General features: G+C 38.4%; 1 long non-coding RNA gene across 8 annotated transcripts; it reads left to right on the top strand.

Annotated features, from left to right (window-relative positions):
- The first annotated feature begins 6277 nt into the window (after positions 1-6277).
- On the top strand, positions 6278-24421 carry LOC128134297 (uncharacterized). Of its 8 annotated transcripts, none has more exons than XR_008232707.1 (6): positions 6278-6700; positions 7547-9036; positions 9805-9860; positions 18225-19831; positions 23710-23773; positions 24151-24421. It is a non-coding gene; the product is annotated as an uncharacterized LOC128134297 (long non-coding RNA). The 8 variants fall into 8 exon arrangements; XR_008232709.1 differs by having other exon boundaries at positions 18225-18288; positions 24151-24415; XR_008232706.1 differs by lacking the exon at positions 24151-24421 and having other exon boundaries at positions 7547-7579; positions 7802-9036; positions 23710-24113.
- The last annotated feature ends 508 nt before the right edge of the window (positions 24422-24929 follow it).

Genomic DNA, 24929 nt, shown 5'->3' with positions numbered 1-24929 from the left:
GAAAATTTAATTTCTCAGGACCGACCCTGAATCCACAAAGTCCTTGACTCTTGAGAGCTTATTGCCCTAAGTGTCGCACCTCTAATGGAGTCACAAACGCCGCTAGCAACAAAGAAGAATATGAGAGAGAGGAATGGCCTTCGAAAACGTCTAGGACTCTCCAAGAAATCATTGGGTCATTTTTGGGAGCCTTTGGGGTTCCTTTATAGTTGAGGCTTCTAGGGTTATCAACTTGGAAACCCTAATTCCCTTGCTTAGGCCCTAAGCAACATATGGACTCCTTAATGGACAAGCCTTGGACGAAATCTTTATGGGCTCTCATATAGATTTCGTCCACCTTATACGAATAAGGTCCATTAGCCCAAACTATAAATATTACTAATTTAGATAATCAGTCACCGTTTATTTAATCAGTCTCTTTTGATCACCAAATTAATTCCAAATTAATTTCTGATCAATACTAATTAAATAATATGATTTCTCAATTAATATATTATTCTTATAATACATTAATAAATCATAATAAATCCTCTTTCTCCATAATTAATCCTATTAGTTGCTAAGGTGAAGGCAACCCAAAAGGACCATGCTTATAGTCGGTTCAAGTATATACCAAAATAGTTATGGGCTTAGACACCTAATCTAACAGTTGTACCATTAAGGACTACAACTTCTTGAAACATCAATGGTGTTTGAGTTCTTTTCTCATGAAGACTGATGAAAATATGATAGCTTACTTGATGTAATTATATTATATATGACATATCATACGATGAGGAGTATCTAAAGTGGTCTCGATGGTTTGAGTTTGGTGATGTTTATGGGTGTTTGCATGGGTGATCGATGATGCTTTCATTCAGTTAGGAATTATGAAAATCATGATGAGAGACTAAGAGTCATGCATGATGGAATTTATAGGTTATGAAATTCATGTACTTTCGGAAAAAACACTAATTAATTAAAAGTACATGCAACCTATAATATGTCTTCACATGTTGAAAGTTGATAGGTTTTATAGGTTATAAATCAATGCATGAGGAAAAAATAACTTAACCCTTAAGTTCACATGAAACCTATTTAGATCTAAGTTGTCTCTATTGATAGAAATAATATATGAATATCAAGAACCCTAAGGTAACCTACTATTATCGAAAATAACAATGGATTAGGGTTTACATACATTTTCATTTTATAGCAAATAATCAAATCAATTCCTTTTTTCAAATGTCTTGGAAAGCAAGAAACAAAAACTTGATGCCTTTAATGGTTTGTACCCAACCCCTAGTAATAAGAAGACTTGAGGAGAGAGGAGGAGAGGGGATAAATTTTTTAATTATCCTTCTTGGATTAGGAGTGGACGAAAACTAGTATGCAAAGGGACTTATTTATAGTTGAACTAAGGAACCCTGGAAACCCTAATTTTAATATACTAGTATTATTTCAAATAAGATAATTATTTAATTCCTTTATTATTTGAAAGAATTATTCTAGAACCCTTAAAAGGCTTTCCAAAACCCTCCATGACTCATGGAAGGTTGTGGAATCCCTCTTGTTCAACTATTAAACAAATACAGTTTAAGTCTCTGCACTCTTAATTAATCCAATTAATCCCAAAATTATTAGCAATCAGTTTCTGATTTATTGTTAATTAAATAATACTTTTTTAATTAATATATTAATCTTATAATATATTAATAAATTATTTATTGATATTTATTAATCACATAATAAATCAAAAAATCATTAAATCAACCTCTTTCTCCAAATGCCATTATACTCCATTATTGTTTTGAATGCAACACAAAAAGTGCTTTGATTTTAATTTAAGTATACACCAATTTAGTTATTGGCTTAGACACTTTAATCCAACAGTTTCCCACTTGGATATGTCTGTAACTATAATTGCAAGTGTAACTTCTAAATAAAACATCGAAATGTGCTTTCCGAAGCAACTGCCGAACTCTGATCCAATCAGACATTGACCCTAAGATAAGTGATCAAATATTCCTTCATTCCTCAAGATATCGTATGGACATGAGACGTGGATTATAATCAATCTCATTTCCAAAATTTTGTTTTCCGATTTCCTGATTTGTGATGACGTCATTATATAACTAATTGAACACATCAATTTCGTCCTAGATGGACCTAACACTATAATGTCAACACCAAATTACCGAGGGGCCCAAAGATATCACTTTTCATGTTAGGGAAAAGGAATGAAAAAACTACGAATTATATACTTGTATCATTTACTCACCAAATCATACATGACACAATGTTTTATACCATCATGTTACTGATGCATTTTCACAACACCAATGCACAATAGACTTGTAGAGTACAACTTATATATATTCGTTTGAGGAATAAAAGATATTATCATCTCAAAATTACTTGTGATATAATCCATGAAGTAATTCTCTAAGTGTGGGTTTATCTAATACGTACAATCTCTATTTTCTAAGTACTCATGAATATTGTAGCAAACTCATTGCAATGTCTAATCTTCATAGACAATCTACAATCTATTTACGACAATAGTACTTCCAAAAATATGAGCGACTATGGAATCTGAATAATCAAATCATCCAGGAAGTAAAACATGCAAAATGAAACACAAGAAAAAAAAATGAAAAAAGGCAGTAACCATATTCATAAATAATTCTAGATTATTCAATCACCAAAATCAATTACATTTATTTTGTTAAAAAGTTTCAAACTATCAACTAACTACTAAAACTAACATCGTCTCTCAAGTCAATGCTCCTATCATTCTGGTATTGGGTTTTGTATACTACAACATCCTATGGTGCACATACAACCCTAAGTGCTTTAGATATATGTTTTCTCTAATTATACATACAATATTGTTTCCAAAGCATAAAGCCTAAAACTAGCATACAATTGACATAAACAACATAAAAGTAAGTTATAGAATTACCTCTTTGTTGTGACTTGTAGTTTTGGCTTTTAAGAACATAGTACCCCAAATGTGATGCCTCAAACGGTTCACAACACACCCTTGAACAATTGGATGACTTGAGAGAGATTACTAGGCACACAAATCGGTTATGAACTCCAAGAACACTTTTTGTAACCGATTTTAGCCATGGGGTTATGTATATATATGTAGGAATTCCAAGAGTCATGGGTAAACCCTAATCCATACTCTGTGGGTTATGATCCATATTCCATGTGGGCTAACTCTTCATGGAAACTTACATAAGCTTAGTCCATCATGGATCAATAGCCCAAACTATATATATATATATATATATATATATATATATATATATATATATATATATATATATATATATATATATATATATATATATATATATATATATATCATTGATTTACATAACCGGTCCCCGTTAATTTAATTAGTCTCTTTTGATCACCAAATTAATTTTTGATCAATACTAATTAAATAATATGATTTCATATTAATATATTAGAACTTATAATATATTAATAAATCATAAATAACCTCTTACTCAAATATCCATCCTCAAATTGTCCTGGTGATATGCAACCCGAATTGGATCATGCTACTCTCGGGTCAAGTACATACCAATTATAGTTATGGGCTTAGACACCTAATCCAACAACTGGTTGTATTTAAACTTGCTCAGAGCCTTTATGAAAGGATCTGCAGGATAATATTCTGATGATACTCGCTTCATTAAAAGATGACCTTATTCAATCCTATGTCTAATGTAATGGTACTTTCTATCGATATGCTTGGATCTACAATGATCATTTGGTTCCATTGTCAAAGGAACCGCCCTTTCATTATCACAAAAAAGTTTCATTGTCTCTTAAATGGCCGGGACTACTTCGTGATCACTGATGAAGTTCTTCAACTAAGCCTCTTAGGAATGTATGGTGTTTGAAAAGGGATATACAAGTTTGGGGAGGCACTTGTGTTGTAGCACTGATGGTGTTATACAGTGGCATGTATGTATTATGATATGTTTTGTTGGAAATTGGTATGATGAATGGGTTTGTGGTTTGTGTGTGTAGCAATTTGTTTTGAACATTGGACATTGGTAGTACATGTGGTTGTGAATGGTGGCAATTGGGTATTACTATGAATATTTAGAAACATACCCCTTGCTATAGTGTTGTCAGCATTCTTTAGGACGCTAGTTGTGTTGTGGACAAGAGTTTGTGGTCCAGATAGAGGAATGAAGAGCGGTGATGTTGTTGCTATCGCCAGTTCTGGGTGTCGGGTTGTGCTTGGTTACCCCGTTAGCACTGTTATGGTGGTTCTTGGATTCGACGGCGTTGTGGGTGTTATGGCGGCGCGCTGATCTGATGGCTACATGGGACAAATCGGGATCCTATTGGCTCTACTTCCCTCTACTAGTTCCTACACTATATCTATCGCTTCTTCATCGACCATCATGGATTTGTTATGCGATTTATGTTTGTATTGTCACACAACGAATGACGTCAATGTTGCAACGTCGTTCCTGCAGCAAGACTCCGACCGATTAAGGAAGCTCCAGACGGAACCTGTAGTCACAATCAATCAATACATCAAACGTTCTCCGGGAAGAGATCCCAAGAGGACACTCCGACGCTCTAGTCAGTGAGTTTAGTAACTATTTAGAGATATCTTAGTGAGAGAGTGAGAAGAGATCTTACCTCCTTCAGGTGTTCCTAACGTTTCTTATATAGTTAGGGAATTAAGCGGAGGGGGCCATAACAATGGTATTTGGCATGTTGAGCTGCTATTGGTCCATTTGTCCGCGTCTAAATCCTCCTGTCTTGGTGCAAAGGGGATAAATTGTAGTGACCCATGTACAACGATACTGACGTCTCCTTTTGTACGCCAACCCATAGCCTTGCGTGGAGATCAATAAGTCTTTCCCTGTATAACGTTGGTTGTCGGGCATAGTTGATCCTCCCGTCTGTCTGGTTAGGGTCTAGCCCCGACGTTGGTTCCTACTGGCTCCTAGACCTAGCTGGTCAATGTCGTCCAACACTTTCTTCTTTGATCCGTTCGAGCCAGCGGCTGCTTCGCTTTGACGAATTGCCATTTTGTTTAGTCGTGTCACGGACGAACCACCATGGGGCATGTCATCATATATATATATATATATATATATATATATATATATATATATATATATATATATATATATATATATATATATATATATATATATATATATAATACATTGTACAAATATAAAATAATAGATAAAATAAAAGACAATGAAATAAAGTTATACTAGAAACTATATTATATAGTTAAAAATTAAAAAAAAATAATTTTATTAATACTTAACCTCTTCTTTTTAATATAAAAGTCATCAAAGACTATATAGAAATTAATACAATGTCATAATAATTGTATAAACGATAACCAAACTAACTTAGTTTATTTTAATTAAATTGGACACATATAATTCAAATTATATATCAGTGCAGAGACATATAAAAAAAGAATAATATCAATAAAAATAAAAGATAAATTTGAAAAAACCGTCAGTGGTTTGTCAAATTTTTTGGGTAAAGTTGAAAAAAAGTTTATTAGTAAAAATGTTTATATTTGGTGGTTTTGTTGTAGTTTTGATTCTTATCTCGTTAAGTTTAACAACTTGTTTGTTAAGTTTTTAAAAATGATGCATATACCCCTAGGGACTATTTCTAAAAATGACGTGTGTATATATATATATATATATATATATATATATATATATATATATATATATATATATATATATATATATATATATATATATAATCCAATACGAAATAAATTAAAAAAAATAATTAAAAGAATTAATGTACAATAATTCAATAAAATGAAAAAGAAAAATTGCAGAAATGGTTCTTGTAGTTTTGTAAAAAGATAAAACTGTAGAAATAGTCCCTAAATATTATTTTTAATATATTATACTTATATATTAATAAAATTATTTCATTGTATTATTAATTTTTTTTAATTATTATATTTTAATTTCTTTTTTATTGGATTAATTCTTTTTTATTGGGTTATTATATTTATAATACTAATTACTATATTATACCATATCATAATAAATATTATTTTATTATATTTTTAATATTTTTAATTATTTTTTTTAAATTTCTTCTTTGTTGAATTAATTCTTTTTTTATTGGATTATATATATATATATATATATATATATATATATATATATATATATATATATATATATATATATATATATATATATATATTAAATTTCTCTTCTCTTAACTACAGTAAAATTTCTAAAAATTTGGCAAAATTGGTCACTTATTTTATCTATCGACCATTTTGGTATTGTTTTTCGTTTTCTCCCCCTGGAATTTTTATGATTGTGAATTTTATCACTTTTAATCATTTGATAAAAGTGTGGTCACTGTTCCGATGCTTCTCGATTTTCTCGATTTAAACCATTTGCATATATTTCCATTTCCAGTTCCTTCCACCGTTCCTCCAAACCACCGATATTCTCTAAGACACGAATAATCTTTGTCGGCTTCTCTATCATAGGAAAACTTTGTGGCCGATAGCCTCTCTCGAATGGCCTTCAGAAATCTCCGTCGCTTACAACTTCTCAGGCACCGCTGTCGATAACCTCTCACAGGACCCTGGAACCAGTCGGTCCCCTTTCTCACAGCCTTCACCGCCACCAGCTTCGTACCCTACAGCTACACCGTCTCACCTCAGGTTCCTTTTTCTTCCGTTTTTCTGATTTCTTTTGAAATCGACAATATTGATACCAATTTCATGGTTATCAGTGTCGTTGGTGATGGTGATGATCCTTTTCTCTTAATTTGGTTGTCTGTTGACTGATGTCAATAATCCATGTTCTTCTACATTTCTCAGATGTCTCTTGATTTGATTAGTCTTATGCCTTATATCTCGTTGAAACGAAAGTCTTGATGATGAACAACCCACTCAAAGTTAATAGAAGGATAGAAATCAAACACTTAGAATAACTAAAAGAATAGAAATCAGATTGCAGGCAAGTTGTTCGATCAAATGCCTGACATGGATTACCTTCTTTATATGCATTTTTTCACTCAATTACATGTTTAAGTTTTAACTTTTGAATTTTGATGTTGGTTGCTTGTCAGTTGGTTTAATAACAGTAACAAGTAATAGAACATTGTTGTTTCTAAATTTCTATATAAATTAGGAATTGGCTAAAAAAGAATTTATTCTTCAAACTGTAATGAAAAACTATGATCCAGATATTTTTATTGATGATATGAATCTGTTTGTGTGTGTGTGTGTGTATTTTCAGTTTCTTATTGTCTCTTTAATGGGGTGGGGAGTATTTATTTATGGTGGATACAAGCTCTTCTATGGAGGAAAGAAGAAAGAGGCAAATTCTCCTTTTGCTTAAATTTTCTATAATTTTGGGCTAAATGAAAGAAATAGCATTTATTTGTGTATTAATAAGGCGTGTATCAATGTCCATGCTTCAAATTTATGATTAATCGTGTTTCTTGCCAATTTTGCAATTTCATTTGTCGGTCCATGATAATTTTTTGTTTTATCAATGTCCAGGTTTGCATTCTTGACCTTGACTTATAATTTGAGGTAAAACCACTTTCATTAGCTAATGTTTTCGATTTTCTTCATGTTTTCGTTGATTGGAGATTGGAAATGAGCAAAAACCCATATTGATGTTCCTGGTCCTTGGAAATGAACGGAACCATAAATCGATCGGAAAGATTAACCTGTCGATTTTAATTTAAATGGTCACTGCAGTTCCCCTTTGTTTAGATCTATAATTAAAGTTGGGTTATTTCTCATTTGTAGTTGGTGTGTAAGCAAGCAGGGGCATTTGGTTCAAATTATTATCAAAAGGAACTTAATCTACTGGTTTGGGTTTTGTTTACGGAGCATGGGAGATAAAAAAGAGTGGTGACTTTTAAATTTTTTTTGATGAATGGAATAAACTTTTATTTAAAGGGTATTTTGGGAATTCGTGTGATCTTACATTCATTCCATGGATATTTTGGTTTTTTTTTTCAGGAATTTTTCATGCACTTCACTCTTTATGAATTTCATAAAGAAACGAAGGTTAGATTATCTTTCAACCACTGTCACCGTTTTTTGAAACGGGCGATTTGGTCAAAGATTTATAAAAAAATGTGTCATTTTTCTATTCTTTTTTTTTGCTCTAGGTTTAATTTGTAATGAATTTTTTTTGTGCAAGGGAATGTACCATTGTGTGTTTCAATTGAAAAGCTTTTGGTTTGAAGTTATTTTTGACTTTTAGATGGAGGAAGTGTAAACTGCAAAGAAACATGAAACAATTTAACAAACGTTTGGCTTCATTTTCACCACGTCAATTCAGTTTATCGAAGAAAATTGGTTCTTCTCTGCTATGAAGTTTCACGATCTCAAATGTAACGCCCCATTCTAAGAGTAGTTATTTATGGTTCCCCGAGATCAAAGAGTAAGAGCGTTTCGGTTTTCTATGGGCAATGGGTTATATTCGAGAAGGTTTTGGGTCGGGATGTGTTGCTAGAAGTGTAGGGCTTCTCTCCACCTTTTCGTGGATATAAATTTTGTCGGAAATGGACTTAAAATAAAGGAGCTATGACACTTTGAAGATATTGTCACTTATGCCACTTGATGGAAAAAGTTGACAAAGTAAGGCAATGCATGCATGGGACACGCGTGGGTACGCCCAGCGTAGGCTGGGTTACACCCAACGTAATCGAATTAATGAAAAGCGGGATCCCTCGGCGTACGCCCAGCGTACTGGAATTACGCCCAGCGTATGTCTATCATCCAGAAACCCTAATTTTAGGGCCAACCACTATATAAGGAACATTATGGTTCCAACCCCAGCCTCCATATCTGCCCTCTTACCCTCAGAAACCCTAAGTAGCCGTTCTTCTTCCATTGTTGTGGATATTTGACCTTGGAGAGCTTGGTTTGGCAAAGGAAAGCCTAGAAGAAGAAAGAAGAAGTTGTCAAAGAAGGAGTGGGGTGGCTAGAGCTCGTAGATCTGGAAAGGCATCATCTTCTGGAGCCCTTTTGAGGTATAAAGTCTCTTACTTGACAAACATATTCTGTAGACCTATGTATTATGAAGTTTTGGACACCATTCTTGTCCCAAAAACCCCAAAGTGATGCATGATGCGAGTTAGTTGAGATTAGCTGTCCTTTCAGACCTTAGGAGAGGTCTTGAGTGAGAAAAATGAGGTCCCAATGGCTTTGGTTGTCTCATGCGTGAGATAGGTAGGTCTTAATGGATTAAGACCGTGAGTTAAGAGCTTTATGGACGTCCCAAGTAATAAAGTTTGAGACTTTATGAATCCTAGGCATATTTGGTCTATGGATCTGAAGTTTGGGATTAAGAGCTTAAGCCATTAAGAACTTATGTGGGATTTTAGTTCAGCGAGATTACACCCCGCGCAAATGGATGTACGCCCAACGTAGTGGGTCTGTGTCCCGACTCCAATCTGCGAGCATCGATGTACGCCCAGCGTACCAAGAGGGGTACGCCTCGCGTACTCCCTCTGTTGGGCTTTGATTTTGGGCCTTAAGTGATTGGGCTAGTGGGGCTTGGGCCGTGACTGAGCATTACGGATGGAGTATTTTTGGACTCAATAATTATTGTGGACCTTGGATGTAGGCCCATTTGGTGAGGTGGGCCCAATTTAGTAAATTGGGCCAATATTGGGCTTTGCATGAGGATTTGACTTTGGGTCTTGGCCCAATAAGAGGATGACGGACTTAATGAGTGTTATGGGCCCTTGGTCTAGAAAGTTGTGATGGTTTCTTATGTGATGGATCTCATATGATAGTTGGGATTCCCGGCGAGTCAGCAGTCAGAGAGTTGCAGGATTCTGGCAGTTGCTAGGTGAGTTTTCCTCACTGTACTCAAGGGTCTAAGGCACCAAGGTCGGCCCTTTGAATTGTTGTTAGAGCCTGTTATGTTATGTGATGATATGTTTGCTAGTACCCTGGTAGATGAGATAGTGATATAAGAATATGCCTTGTTAGCTTAGTATCCTTGAGTATTGGATAGTTGTATGATGGCTAGTTCCATTGGATCAGCGCCCTGGTAGTTGGGTAGTGATTATTTATAGACTGGTAGTTGGTCTTGCACCATGTACACCGGTAGGAAGTACTCGTGGGTTATGTATGTTGAGTTGTAGCAAAGGGTATTCCATCCCGGTAGGATGATAGGGCCCTAGTGTGTTGGTTCTTTAGAGTGTTTTATGTATGCCTGTTATGTGTGCATGTCTGCTAGTGTAGATTGGCATTCCAACCCGATGGTTGTGGGCTAGGAGTATTCCATCCAAGTAGCATGATTAGACTCATAGTAGTTTGGCTTTCCAACCCAATGGTTGAGGGGCCTGGGATATTCCATCCCGAGGGATGATTGGACCATAGTAATAGTAGTAGTAGTAGTTATTGTATGTATAGGAAGTGGGGCATTTCAACCCGATGGTTGTGGCCAGGAGTATTCCATCCCGGTAGGATGATTGGACTCATAGTATGTTGGCATTCCAACTCGATGGTTGAGGGGCCTGGGGTATTCCATCTTAAGGGATGATTAGACCCACAGTAGCTAGTGTTGTACGTATAGGTGTTTGGGCATTCCAACCCGATGGTTGTGGGCCGAGAGTATTCCATCCCGGTAGGATGATTGGGTTCGTGTTATTGATGTGCACAAAAGTACCCACTAATTTTAATATTTATAACCTAACAAACTTAGACTAACTATGCACTTATAGGCAGTGTACCTAGTCAGATTACAATATAGCTTAGGTAAGTCGGGTGTCGATCACAGGGAACGGTGGTGAATTAATTTAATATATTTGATTATAGGTTACAGGTCACACGAAAATAATAAAGAAATAGTTTAATAAATTTCAAACTAACAATTAACAACTCTCGACAAACTAACAGGAAAGCAAATCTCTTCAGGTACTTTGGTTTAGATAAATTACACCTTAAAAACATAGACAATTGCATACACAAATTCATTTATTTATGTTCACCGATTCCTAAAATGATTAGATTCGCGTTCACTATAACTAATCCTTTAGCAAACAAGTCAATTTAAACAGTGATCAGTTTATTAAACTAACATGCTTCCTAGTGTTCAGTTCGTATCAAGCAAGACTTGTAAATATAGTTAATCAAATTAATCATTCAATTTAACCTCTTGTTGATGGTCATCAAAAAAGGCTCACACATTAACTTACTTATTCCCAAGTTAATCCTAGTTTCACATTCGTTATTCCTAGACTTATAATCTCGATGGTCATCAAAATCATAAGAGACAAGCAATCAAGCAGGTGTTCACACAACTCAATTCACTTAACAATTAACAGAAAATAATCATCATTAACACATAAGGATCTTTTAACAAGCTTGGCAAGATAAATTAAACATAAACAAACAATTCAATATAGCAATTAGTCTAATAATCAAAGCTTCATTCAATCATAAACACAAAATAAAAGGTTTTTACACCCAAATCAGAAACTGAATACAGAAAAGTACCACAATGGAATGCTAAACATGGTCCCGTTAGCAACCCATATGATTACCGACACGTATCTGCTCTCCAACCCTTCCGATCTCCGCTCCCGTTAGCTTAACGGCCTTCCGGCCGCCTTCTAGATCCTCAAAACGGCTTAACAGAAGTTTAATATCGACTAAATTAAGTTGGAAGTCGAATCCCCTTCCTGATTAGCTGAAAATCGACTTTTATAACCTTTGTAGCCGACTTACGTACGTTGGGCGTAAGTCGAATTACGCTGGGCGTACCAAGGATTACAACGCGATGGAGTTTATCCGGTGCCAGCCATTACGCAGGGCGTACCCTTAAGTTACGCTGGGCGTAATTCAATTTGGTCGCTACGCTTAGCATAATTGCTATTTACGCGGGGCGTAATTGTTGCTCCAGCATTTTTAATTACTTTTAGCTTCTAAGCCCGGTTTCCGCTTCAGTCTTTTCTTTTGTGCTTTATCGTCAACGAATAGCTGCAAATCATAATTCAAAGCATTATGAGTACTTTTTAGTTCTAAAAGAGAATAATAAAGGCCAAAATATTAAGATATAATGCATAAAATATATATAAAAATACACATATCAAAATACCCCACACTTAGCCTTTGCTTGCCTCCAAGCAAATTTACTTTTAATTTTATTTTACCAATATCGCACTAAACAATCCATTTAAAACTCAGCCATTATGTCAAGACCGCAACGCATGCATTTGTGTCTAAAATTTTCCTAAAGTACCCCCATACTTTAAATACTCACAATCTTCATAAACACTTGCCCACTTTTTCCGAACAATGCTCATTTATGCAACCCTCCGAATCCATCCACAGAAAACCTCCTAACCTCAAGGTATTTTTAGTTGAGCAACCTAAGCATACATAATCTAGAATTACAACTTTTCGATACCACTATGGAGCTCTTTTGGAATTCTTCAATTCTTTGACATTTGATCTTTGATTTCTTTGAATTCACCACCTTTGTTGATTTGATTTCTGGTATCTTCAATTTTTTGGATTTCTTCAGAATTTTGATCTTTTGATCTTCACTTTATTTGCTCCAAAATTCTTCAAACTTTACTCGTAATTCTCTCTTTTCTTTTTATTTATTTATTTTTTTTTTTTTACATGTACCTCACTTTTTTTCATTCAAAACCTACATACTTAAGCAGAGGCGCTCAACCTCAACCTTTATTGGTTAATGATAATAATTTTCCTGGATACATTTCACGTTTAGGCTGCTAAACATATTGCATCCCTCAAACCAAGCGGGGTTGTGTTTTTGTTCCATGATTTCACTAAAATAAGGGAGGCCACAAATGCACTATAACGTATATTGGCTCAACTAAACATTTGAGTTCTCATCGGATCATTTCATACAATATTAGCAAAATTTAAATTATCACTAGATTTTTCTAAATTAAACTATTATTTCAAGTTTTTAAAATTTTAAATTTCCTAAATCTAGCAATTTCCTAACTATTATTTTATTTTTTCTTATAATTTTAATTTACTTTTACCGATCCCCTACCCCACACTTATTTCATACAATGCCCTCATTGAATGATAAAACGAATTAAGAACATAAAAAGGGAGAAAAAGGAACAGACTCCCCTGGGTAGTTGTGGCGAGATCGAATGGGGCTGCTACAAGTTGCTTCAAATATTGCTGAAAGACTGAAAACTGAAACTGCTGCTTCTGAATTTGCCGAAAAATAAAATCAAGACTGCCGACTCCAAAAATGTGGTGCAAAAGATTGCAAACAAATGCAATGTGTAGTAACCATGACATGGGAAAGTGTCGACCACGTCGTCTCGTCAAGAAAGACATCTCTTCTCTCGCGATGAAAACAAAAATCCCCCACAACATAGGAAAGTGTCAACCATGTCATGGCAGCCGGGATGATACGTCTTCCTCGCATCGAAATAGAACTCTATGGTGTGGGAACAGCTCATCCATATCATAAGAGTCAAAATATCGTAAAAATATGCCAATCTTCTAAACAATCGCTCACGAAATCAATATGCACCCCACACTTATGACAAATTGTGGGTCTTGACTATAATCTTCGAACTCTCACACGGCTCTCTCTAGCAATAGTCGGACCTAGCTGCTGAACTTACTGCTAGCTTTCTAAAGGCGAAAATTCTGCAGAAATCTAAACAACCAAAGAGCATCAACATGGAAAACAAAAATAAAAACAAACTAAATTAAAGTTTAATTACATACCAAATAAAAATACTAAACTAAACACAAAAAAAACACAAAAATAAACACAAAAATAAAAATAAAAAGGATCACTCATCATCTCCATCATCATGCTGTTGTGTCCCCGAAGTACCGGCCCCATCATGTCGTGGCTGGAATGGTGGTGGGTAGGGAACCGAATACTGAAACCCCTGGTGGGCAAACAATGCGTTCAACGCATCCCCATACCACTGCTGTTGCCTGTCCACATGTGCAACATACTCACTAAGGTTCTGGACCCTCATGTCAAGACGATCAATGCCCTGAGCTAGGTAGCGCATATCAATCTCCGGCTCAGGTCCCTACTGCGCTCCCCGAGGAGCAGGTCTACGACGCTGGACTCGTCTCGGCTGTGGCTCGGCGGCACCCTCCTCGTCCGCCACATCATCTACTCGTACTCACAAGACACCATCTCCACCCCGCTCCAATACACGCATCGACTCCAACAGCTGAAGGCTCATCGGCCTCATATCGTGGAACGCCATCGATCTCGTGATCTCACGCGTCAGCAACTGATATGATCGGGCTAACCGCGTGATAAAATGCCCTCCGTATATCGGGCTATCCTCCCGAAGTCCCCTGGCACTCCGTCCCAAATATGCAGCTAAAGCAACGGGAAGGTTCAGGTGCCTCCCTGGAGTAACAAGTGCCCATAGGAAATACAAGTCTGTCGAAGGCACACTCTCACTGTTCTTGTGATGCGTGAGAGTCATGGAAATCAACCGGTGCAGCAATCTGTAGGTAGTAAACCGTATCATCCTACCCCGTGCAGTGGATGGCATATAAACGCCTCCGGTAATCTTGGCCCAAAAAGTGTTCTCGTTATAGTCGTATGGCCGCTCCGTAAGACAATCAGCAAGGAATGCCGGGAAGTGGACACTCCTCGTCTAATCCCCTGTGTAAATACCCACTCGAGTTGCAAGCTCTATCACGCTGCATTCCCGGCTCACTCCCCCAGTCTAAAGGCAAAAGCTATCCTGTCATTGGGTGCCTTCCTAGGATCATAGGAAACTGTAGCGTAGAACTCCAACAAAAATTCCCGATAAACAGGCTCCTGGATCTTGAACAATCATGCCCATCCCTGACACACGAACAAATCCACACCACTCGCGTCCGAGTGCGTGTATTGCAAAAATTTCTGGATCAGTGCAGCTAGTCCAGTCCGGGTCGCCAAGTCCCAATCAAATGAGGGTGCTATGTCGATCTCCTTGGTGAGCAGCAAACTCAAACTGTTGACATATCGTGTCCGGGTTGCATCGTTCAGCGTTTGCGAAAATTGTAAGAAACGGTGATCGGTCACATCCTCGGGTGGGTTAGTCCGTTGGGTTCTTCGGGCCATAATCTGCACAAATAAACACAAACACAAAACCAAACACAATTTCACAGAATTAACAAATTTTTAAACCAAAAAAAATTGGAGCTGGACATGGTCTGTACGCTGGGCGTACATCCAGCGTATGTTGGGCGTACGTCCAAGTTCACGAGTCTGTGTCCTGGTTCCTTTGCTTGTTCCCAAATCAATTTTTTTTAAATTAAGCCAATCTACAAGTAATAAACCCAGCATGGGCATATCGAGCATAAGGATTGCGTGGTCCTACATAGTAGAAAAAAAAACGGGACCTCCCTAAAAATATGAATCAATCCCTGTAAATTCCTTGTCTATTAGCAAACACTTAACAGGGAAACATGTGTAGCAGTGAAGAATTGAAGTCAACAGGGGTTACGCTAGGCGTACGTCCCAGAGTTTAAATCGATGGGTGTGGGACGGGATTAAGACCAAATTAAGTCCTAGGGTTTAGTTAATTGATAGAAATCGGTCCATTTAAGTGGTAATCAGAACATATATTTGCGAAATCGGCCCTAATTCAAGAACTATATAAACCCTAGATTTCGAACAAAGGCAATTTGCAGCCAATTTCGTCGATTTAAACATAAATCCATAACATTGAGTACCCGAAATACTTACTTGTGTGCCGAATTTTACAAGAAAAGTAGAAAAATCGAGATTCTTGGAAAGACTTCGTCCGTCACAGTTTTGTGTGTGCGAAAGGGATTGTGAAAAAGTAACAAAAAAGTCAAGGGTCAAAAGATATAACCTTGTCGTCGTCTTACGCTGGGCGTAACACAATGTTACATTGGGTGTAACCCCAATTTCATGAAAATCCATACGCGATCCGGGGTTTATTATGCTTGGCGTAAGTAAACTTAAATGAAACTTTTCCTTTTTCTTTAATTTAACTTCCTTTTCTTTTAATTATTTAATTAAGGGACTTAAAACTTAATTTTTTTTTCTTTTTAATTTCTTCAGCAAATGACTTTCCGATGAGTGAAAAAAAATGAGACGTCACAATCACTTATCTTTGTCAAGATCAAACAACAATGGTTGATTAAAAACCTTTGCATGCAAGAATTGGTTTGCGAAAACACCCACTTTCGGGACCCGTTAGAATATTTCCTTTGTTTTCCTTGCACCTTTAACTAAAAGCGGAACAAGAAGTGACCTAACTAGTCAAGAACAGCAAGAGTTCGGTCTTCCACTTAACCACCACCATACGCCTTGCTATACTACGCCTCATGGATTGAGTTTGACAAATCAACAAAGTAGTACGCTAAGCAAGTCAAGAATTCCCTAATCGCTTTCATCCTCGAAACCCATGCAAAAAGTAAAGTCAAGCAATGTGTACAGTCCCAAATTCCTGCAAATAACAACAAGAACCTTCCCGACAAGTGAATTGATATCATCGAAAATCAAACTAAAAATAAAAACTAACTAAAAACAAATAACGAATAATCAAATAAACTAAATTAATGACAAGCCGCTCCCTGGAAACGGCACCAAAAACTTGATGTGCACAAAAGTACCCACTAATTTTAATATTTTTAACCTAACAAACTTAAACTAACTATGCACTTATAGGCAGTGTACCTAGTCAGATTACAGTATAGCTTAGGTAAGTCGGGTGTCGATCATAGGGAACGGTGGTGAATTAATTTAATATATTTGATTATAGGTTACAGGTCACACGAAAATAATAAAGAAATAGTTTAATAAATTTCAAACTAACAATTAACAACTCTCGATAAACTAACAGGAAAGCAAATCTCTTCAGGTACTTTGGTTTAGATAAATTACACCTTAAAAACATAGACAATTGCATACACAAATTCATTTATTTATGTTCACCGATTCCTAAAATGATTAGATTCGCGTTCACTATAACTAATCCTTTAGCAAACAAGTCAATTTAAACAGTGATCAATTGATTAAACTAACATGCTTCCTAGTGTTCAGTCCGTATCAAGCAAGACTTGTAAATATAGTTAATCAAATTAATCATTCAATTTAACCTCTTGTTGATGGTCATCAAAAAAGGCTCACACATTAACTTACTTATTCCCAAGTTAATCCTAGTTTCACATTCGTTATTCCTAGACTTATAATCTCGATGGTCATCAAAATCATAAGAGACAAGCAATCAAGCAGGTGTTCACACAACTCAATTCACTTAACAATTAACAGAAAATAATCATCATTAACACATAAGGATCTTTTAACAAGCTTGGCAAGATAAATTAAAGATAAATAAACAATTCAATATAGCAATTAGTTAAATAATCAAAGCTTCATTCAATCATAAACACAAAATAAAAGGTTTTTACACCCAAATCAGAAACTGAATACAGAAAAGTACCACAATGGAATTCTAAACATGGTCCCGTTAGCAACCCATATGATTACCGACACGTATCTGCTCTCCAACCCTTCCGATCTCCGCTCCCGTTAGCTTAATGGCCTTCCGGCCGCCTTCTAGATCCTCAAAACGGCTTAACAGAAGTTTAATATCGACTAAATTAAGTTGGAAGTCGAATCCCCTTCCTGATTAGCTGAAAATCGACTTTTATAACCTTTGTGGCCGACTTACGTACGCTGGGCGTAAGTCGAATTACGCTGGGCGTACTAAGGATTACAACGCGATGGAGTTTATCCGGTGCCAGCCATTACGCGGGGCGTACCCTTAAGTTACGTTGGGCGTAATTCAATTTGGTCGCTACGCTTAGCATAATTGCTATTTACGCGGGGCGTAATTGTTGCTCCAGCATTTTTAATTACTTTTAGCTTCTAAGACCGGTTTCCGCTTCAGTCTTTTCTTTTGTGCTTTATCGTCAACGAATAGCTGCAAATCATAATTCAAAGCATTATGAGTACTTTTTAGTTCTAAAAGAGAATAATAAAGGCCAAAATATTAAGATATAATGCATAAAAATATATATAAAAATACACATATTAGTTATGTAGGCATTCCAACCCGATGGTTGAGGGCCGGGGGTATTCCAACCGGAAGGTTGATTGGACCCGAAGTATGTTGTTCTTTGCTGTATGCGTATGTTTGTGTGTGTATGAGTACTTTGGGGGAACTCACTAAGCTTTCGGGCTTACAGTTGTGGTTTATTGTTTCAGGTGCTTTAGGAGATCATGGCAAGGCGAAGGCGTGATCGTACCACTCCTCATGTTTATGCTTTATGTAATATGGTTCTGGCGAAATTACTCTGATGTTTGTGTAATATGATTCTAGGGTTTCCATGTTATGAGCTATTCAGTATTCCTCTAGGGGTGAGGATTGAGTGCTTGTTGTGTATGTTTGTGCTTAGGGCATTGTGGTGATACTTTAGACAAATATGGGTAGGTGTGGAAGATAGTGTGGGCCCGTACTATTGAAAATACATGACCAATACGCGTGTCAAGGAAGTCACAACCCCTAGGTTGTTGATTTGAGGTTAGTCCTCAGTGGTTATGCGAGGGATCTGAGATTTTTATGGTTCATTCCAGTATGGCGGATGCGAGACGTTTGGAGGCAGGATCCGATTCGGGATTGGGACCAGGAGAGGGTGGTCGGGATGGACCCGTATCACCCGAAGTCATTGGCCAGATGAGTACGGATGAGTTGGACGCTAGGATTCACGATATCCTACATGAGGAGGTTGTTGCTATGTTCCGAGCTGAGTTGTCGAAACTGTTTGGGTCGATCAAGACCACCTTGGTTGAGTATTTTGATGAGCGATATGCAGTTCTTGCAGAGACAGCGGTCGCGGCTGCCGCAGCGGCAGGGGGAGCCAGTCGGAGTTTTCAGTATCGGGATTTCGACAATACAAAGCCCCCTACTTTTGATGGAGTTCAGGATCCGATCGTTCCTATGAGGTGCTTGTCAGACATGGAGGGTTGCTTCTTCACGTGTTCATGCCCTACAGATAAGAGGGTGAGGTATGCTCTGAACCTTCTAAGGCTCGGGGCGAAGGATTGGTGGAGGTTGACCACGGGATCTTATTCTGATGTGCAGCGGGCTGCGGTTACGTGGGATCAGTTCCGGGAAATGTTCAGTACTCGTTATATTCCGCAGGTTGAGAGAGAGAGGTTGGCTCAGGAGTTCCTGGAACTGAAGCAGGGTTCAGAGTCAGTGACGGAGATCACTAGGATGTTCATTAAGAGGGCGATGTTTTGCCCGGAGTTTTCTTTGGAGCAGGCTCAAATGTCTCGATATCTAAGTATGCTCAAGAAGGACATCAGACAGTTTGTATCCACGCAGAGGTGTAGTACCTTGTTGGAGTTGCAGGAAGCCATTAGGCGGCGCGAGTTAGAGATTGAGCTCCAGTTAAGAGAGTAGAGGCAGGCCCCGGTGCAGTCGTAGCCTGCACCGAAGCGGATGAGGCCCGCTGATTATCGACAAGGAGGTCAGAGGAGTCGCACTTGCGGGAAGTGCGGCAAGGTGCACGAGGGCGGTTTCCATTCTTCTTCGGGGTGCCACAAGTGTGGCAAGGAGGGCCACATAGCCAAGGATTGCAGGCAGTCGACTCCAGCGGCAGGGGTCCGACTTTCTTATCATTGTGATCAGGTGGGCCATATGAAGGCCCAGTGTCCTCTACTGGCTGCCAGGTTAGTGCAGGCCCCAGCGCCAACCACTTTGAGACTTACCGACGGAGGTCAGGGTCGAGCAGAGCCTCCGAAGGCTCCAGGATGTGCTGATCAACTTGTGACCGAGGAGATCAGATCTGAGCCAGAGGTGTCAGTCGGTATGTTTTTCTGCTTTATCTTGTTTATGTTGTGATTATGAGCTATTGTGTCTTGCATGAGATGTTTAGTGTTGTATGTATTAGAGGTGAGCGAGCATTGAGGGTTCTTAGAGGGTTATCATCCAGTGTGTAATTCATGAGAAAGGAAGGTTATGGTTTGAGAAATTGAGAACTTTCAGCAGGAACTCAATTTCCTCGAAGTTCGGTGTATAAGTAGGTTCGATTGAGCATGCGTGTTAGCTTCGCCGCAGCGGAGGGTGGTTAGTGCCCTAAGTGGGGGAGAATTGGAAATTCTCGGATAAGCTGCTGGTTGTAGAAGGTTGCCTGGAGCGGTTTGAACGTCGGCTATTGGGATGATGCAATGAGGCGGTTCAGTTATTGTAAGGGTTTGCATGTGTTGAGGAAATGCGGCAGGTATGTATGTATGATATGGGATAACGGTGAGCACCGCTAAGGGGTAATGTATAGCGAGGATCTGTCGCGGTGGCAATGTTGGCTGATGCATGGGCATGTTTTCAGTCTCCTTGGAAGAGGAGAGGGATAGTGGCTCCAGATTGGAGGTTTGGACAGAGGAAAGTGGGATAGCAGGTTAACAGACTCGGGAGCAGTCTGGACCGGTGATGAGAATTATGTAAGATATTGCAGTTGAAGGTCAAGGACCTGGAGATCATGATAAGCAGGTATGGGTGGGGTTACACTCAGATGTGGCGAACCGAAGGGTTCGAGGGTGACGCAAGGACAGGGTCCTTGGTTCCAAGTATGGTTATAGGTTGAGTTATGAATATGGAGGTATTCCAATCTGGGGTATTCCATCATGAGGATGACCGCACCCTATGATTGATTGGACCTGATGTGTTTGGTATTCCAACCCGAGGGTTGTTTGGACCAAACATGTGTAGGGATGCGAGGGTATTCCATCCTGGGGATGAGCGGACCCGTCATAGGCATACCTGGTGTTCCAGCCCGAGGCTGATTGGCCAGGCGTGAGTGTTGGTTTGGTAAGAGTATCGATGTATGTTCGGTCGGACATGAGTTAAGAGAGAGACCAAGTGTGGTCGGCACCAGAGTAGGACTCATGGACCTGTTTTCAGGTTGGGAATTCGGGTTCCCACGGTTGAGTAGCTCCTTTTCATAGCAATGGGAAGAGGTCAGGGGATGGTTAGTTTGGACGGCCTGTCCGAGAGACAGATCCAATTCAATTTTCCGGGTTCAGGGCTTTCCGGAAGGGTAAGTATCGAGTCTGCATGAGAAGAAGTAGGTATCCATTCAAAGAGGAGTTCCAATGGGGCTAGTCTCCATTGATGGTCATCACTTGAGGAGTGTGAATGTGCTTTTCAGGATTATGGATAGCCAGAGTTGGCAGTTGGCGATTTTGAGGGCGAAATCGTATTTAAGTGGGGGAGAATTGTAACGCCCCGTTCTAAGAGTAGTTATTTATGGTTCCTCGAGATCAAATAATAAGGGCGTTTCGGTCTTCTATGGGCAATGGGTTGTATTAAAGAAGGTTTCGAGTCGGGCTGTGTTGCTAGAAGCGTAGGGCTTCTCGCCACCTTTTCGTGGATATAAAGTTCATCAGAAACGGACTTAGAATAAAGGATCTATGACACTTTGAAGATATTGTCACTTATGCCACTTAATGGAAAAAGTTGACAAAGTAAGGCAATGCATGCATGGGACACGCGTGGGTACGCCCAGCGTAGGCTGGGTTACGCCCAACTTAATGAAATTGATGAAACGTGGGTCCCTCGACGTACGCCCAACGTACTGGAATTACGCCCAGCGTACGTCTATCATCCAAAAACCCTAATTTTAGGGCCAACCACTATATAAGGAACATTATGGTTCCAACCCCAGCCTCCATATATGCCCTCTTACCCTCAGAAGCCCTAAGTAGCCGTTGTTTTCCATTGTTGTGGATATTTGACCTTGGAGAGCTTGTTTTGGCAAAGGAGAGCCTAGAAGAAAAAAGAAGAAGTTGTCAAAGAAGGAGTGGGGTGGCTGGAGCTCATAGATCTGGAAAGGCATCATCTTCTGGAGCCCTTTTGAGGTATAAAGTCTCTTGCTTGACAATCATATTGTGTAGATCTATGTGTTATGAAGTTTTGGACACCATTCTTGTCCCAAAAACCCCCAAAGTGATGCATGATGCGAGTTAGTTGAGATTAGCTGTCCTTTCAGGCCTTAGGAGAGGTCTTGAGTGAGAAAAATGAGGTCCCAATGGCTTTGGTTGTCTCATGCGTGAGATAGGTAGGTCTTAATGGATTAAGACCTTGAGTTAAGAGCTTTATGGACGTCCCAAGTAATAAAGTTTGAGACTTTATGAATCCTAGGCATATTTGGTCTATGGATCTGAAGTTTGGGATTAAGAGCTTAAGCCATTAAGAACTTATGTGGGATTTTAGTTCAACGAGATTACGCCCCGCGCAAATGAATGTACGCCCAGCGTAGTGGCTCTGTGTCCCGACTCCAATCCACGAGCATCGATGTACGCCCAACGTACCAAGAGGGGTACGCCCCGCATACTCCCTCTATTGGGTTTTGATTTTAGGCCTTAAGTGATTGCGCTTTTATTGGGCTAGTGGGGCTTGGGCCGTGACTAAGCATTATGGATGGAGTATTTTTGGACTCAATAATTATTGTGGACCTTGGATGTAGGCCCATTTGGTGAGGTGGGCCCAATTTAGTAAATTGGGCCAATATTGGGCTTTGCATGAGGATTTGACTTTAGGTCTTGGCCCAATAAGAGGATGACGGACTTAATGAGTGTTGTGGGTCCTTGGTCTTGAACGTTGTGATGGTTTCTTATGTGATGGTTCTCATATGATAGTTGGGATTCCCGGCGAGTCAGCAGTTAGAGAGTTGCAGGATTCCAACAGTTGCAAGGTGAGTTTTCCTTACTGTACTCAAGGGTCTAAGGCACCAAGGCCGGCCCTTTGAATTGTTGTTAGAGCCTGTTATGTTATGTGATGATATGTCTGCTAGTATCCTGGTAGATGAGATAGTGATATGAGAATATGCTTTATTAGCTTAGTATCCTTGAGTAATGGATAGTTGTATGATGGCTAGTTCCATTGGATCAGCGCCCTCGTAGTTGGGTAGTGATTATTTATAGACCGGTACTTGGTCTCGCACTATGTACACTGGCAGGAGGTACTCGCGGGTTATGTATGTTGAGTAGTAGCAAAGGGTATTCCATCCCGGTAGGATAATAGGGCCCTAGTGTGTTGGTTCTGTAGAGTGTTTTATGTATGCCTGTTATGTGTGCATGTCTGCTAGTGTAGATTGGCATTCCAACCCGATGGTTGTGGGCCAAGAGTATTCCATCCAAGTAGGATGATTGGACTCATAGTAGTTTGGAATTCCAACCCGATGGTTGAGGGGCCTGGGGTATTCCATCCTGAGGGATGATTGGACCCATAGTAATAGTAGTAGTAGTAGTAGTAGTAGTAGTAGTAGTAGTTACTGTATGTATAGGAGGTGGGGCATTCCAACCCAATGGTTGTGGCCAGGAGTATTCCATCCCTGTAGGATGATTGGACTCATAGTATGTTGGCATTCCAACTCGATGGTTGAGGGGCCTGGGGTATTCCATCCTAAGGGATGATTGGACCCATAGTAGCTAGTGTTGTACGTATAGGTGTTTGGGCATTCCAACCCGATGGTTGTGGGCTGAGAGTATTCCATCCCGGTATGATGATTGGGTTCGTGTTATGTAGGCATTCCAACCCGATGGTTGAGGGTCGGGGGTATTCCAACCGGAAGGTTGGTTGGACCCGAAGTATGTTGTTCTTTGCTGTATGCGTATGTTTATGTGTGTATGAGTACTTTGGGGGAACTCACTAAGCTTTCGGGCTTATAGTTGTGGTTTATTGTTTCAGGTGCTTTAGGAGATCGTGGCAAGGCGAAGGCGTGATCGTACTGCTCCTCATGTTTATGCTTTATGTAATATGATTCTCTTTATGTAATATGATTCTGGGGAAAGTACTCTGATGTTTAAACTATTTTGAAAACAAGATGTATGATCGTAATGATTTTTGAATAAATTAAAATGTTTTAATTTGGTTGAAATTTTTGCTCGTTGCATCAACTAATTAAAACATCACTCATTTCCTAATTTCAATAAGTTTATTATGTATATTAATTCACTTCCATTTTCAATTTGTGATTGTTGATATATGCACTATTCATATTGGAATAAAAAGAGTAAAAGCTTATAGCAGCAAAGCATAAATGGAATTAGTGGTTGAAGTTCAGATGCATTTTAATTCATTTTTGGGTTTATCTTTTGCCTAATATCTTTTTTTGTGGTTTATTCTTAGGGATCAAAGGGATCAAATGATGGCAGGAGGAGAGGCAAATGAAGTTGATATGTATTACCAACAGAAAAAAATTACCTGTACTGTTTTCCCATTGATTAGGTTGAGGGTAATTTTGTCAATTTTGATGATTTAGATTTTACATTTATACTGACATATATAAATGGTGGAGCAAGATAGAATAGGGAGTCAGGGACTTTCTCTGCATCTTTTGTTTGTACAAAAAGACGTAAATGCCTTCATCTAACATAAACTTTATTACCATAGGGAGGTGTGAAGAGAGTGCATCTACTAGATGGAAATATTTCTAGACCTTTTTTTAAGCAATTATTTCAAAGGGATGGAGTTGGAACAATGGTCACTATGGAAGAAAAAAAAATCATTTTAACAAATCTAACTTTTATATGAAACAATTTCTAGCAGAATTTGTGACATCCCCAAAATCTCGGCCAGAAAAGACCAGTTACATTTATGCTTTTTAAACATTTTCAGAGTAAATTCTTTTGATTTAAAAGAGTTGCAGAATTTGTTCCCAAAAAACAAAACATGATAAAATAGATTCTATCAAAACATTTCATAAAGAAATATAATTTCATTACATAATCAAAAATCGGGATGTCATGTTCTGATACAGACCATAAAGCATAAACGATAACATTACAAGTCTTTCAACAAATATATACATATACAGACTTGTAAACAAAACAACTTGATGATTCATCCATCTTATGCCCTTGTGCCACTTCCTGTAATACAAATAAACTGAGTGGGTCAGGGTTGGG

The sequence above is a fragment of the Lactuca sativa genome, chromosome 5, assembly GCF_002870075.4.
Source record: "Lactuca sativa cultivar Salinas chromosome 5, Lsat_Salinas_v11, whole genome shotgun sequence".
NCBI classification, from domain to species: Eukaryota; Viridiplantae; Streptophyta; class Magnoliopsida; order Asterales; family Asteraceae; genus Lactuca; species Lactuca sativa.
This window is presented reverse-complemented; position numbering and strand designations above follow the sequence as displayed.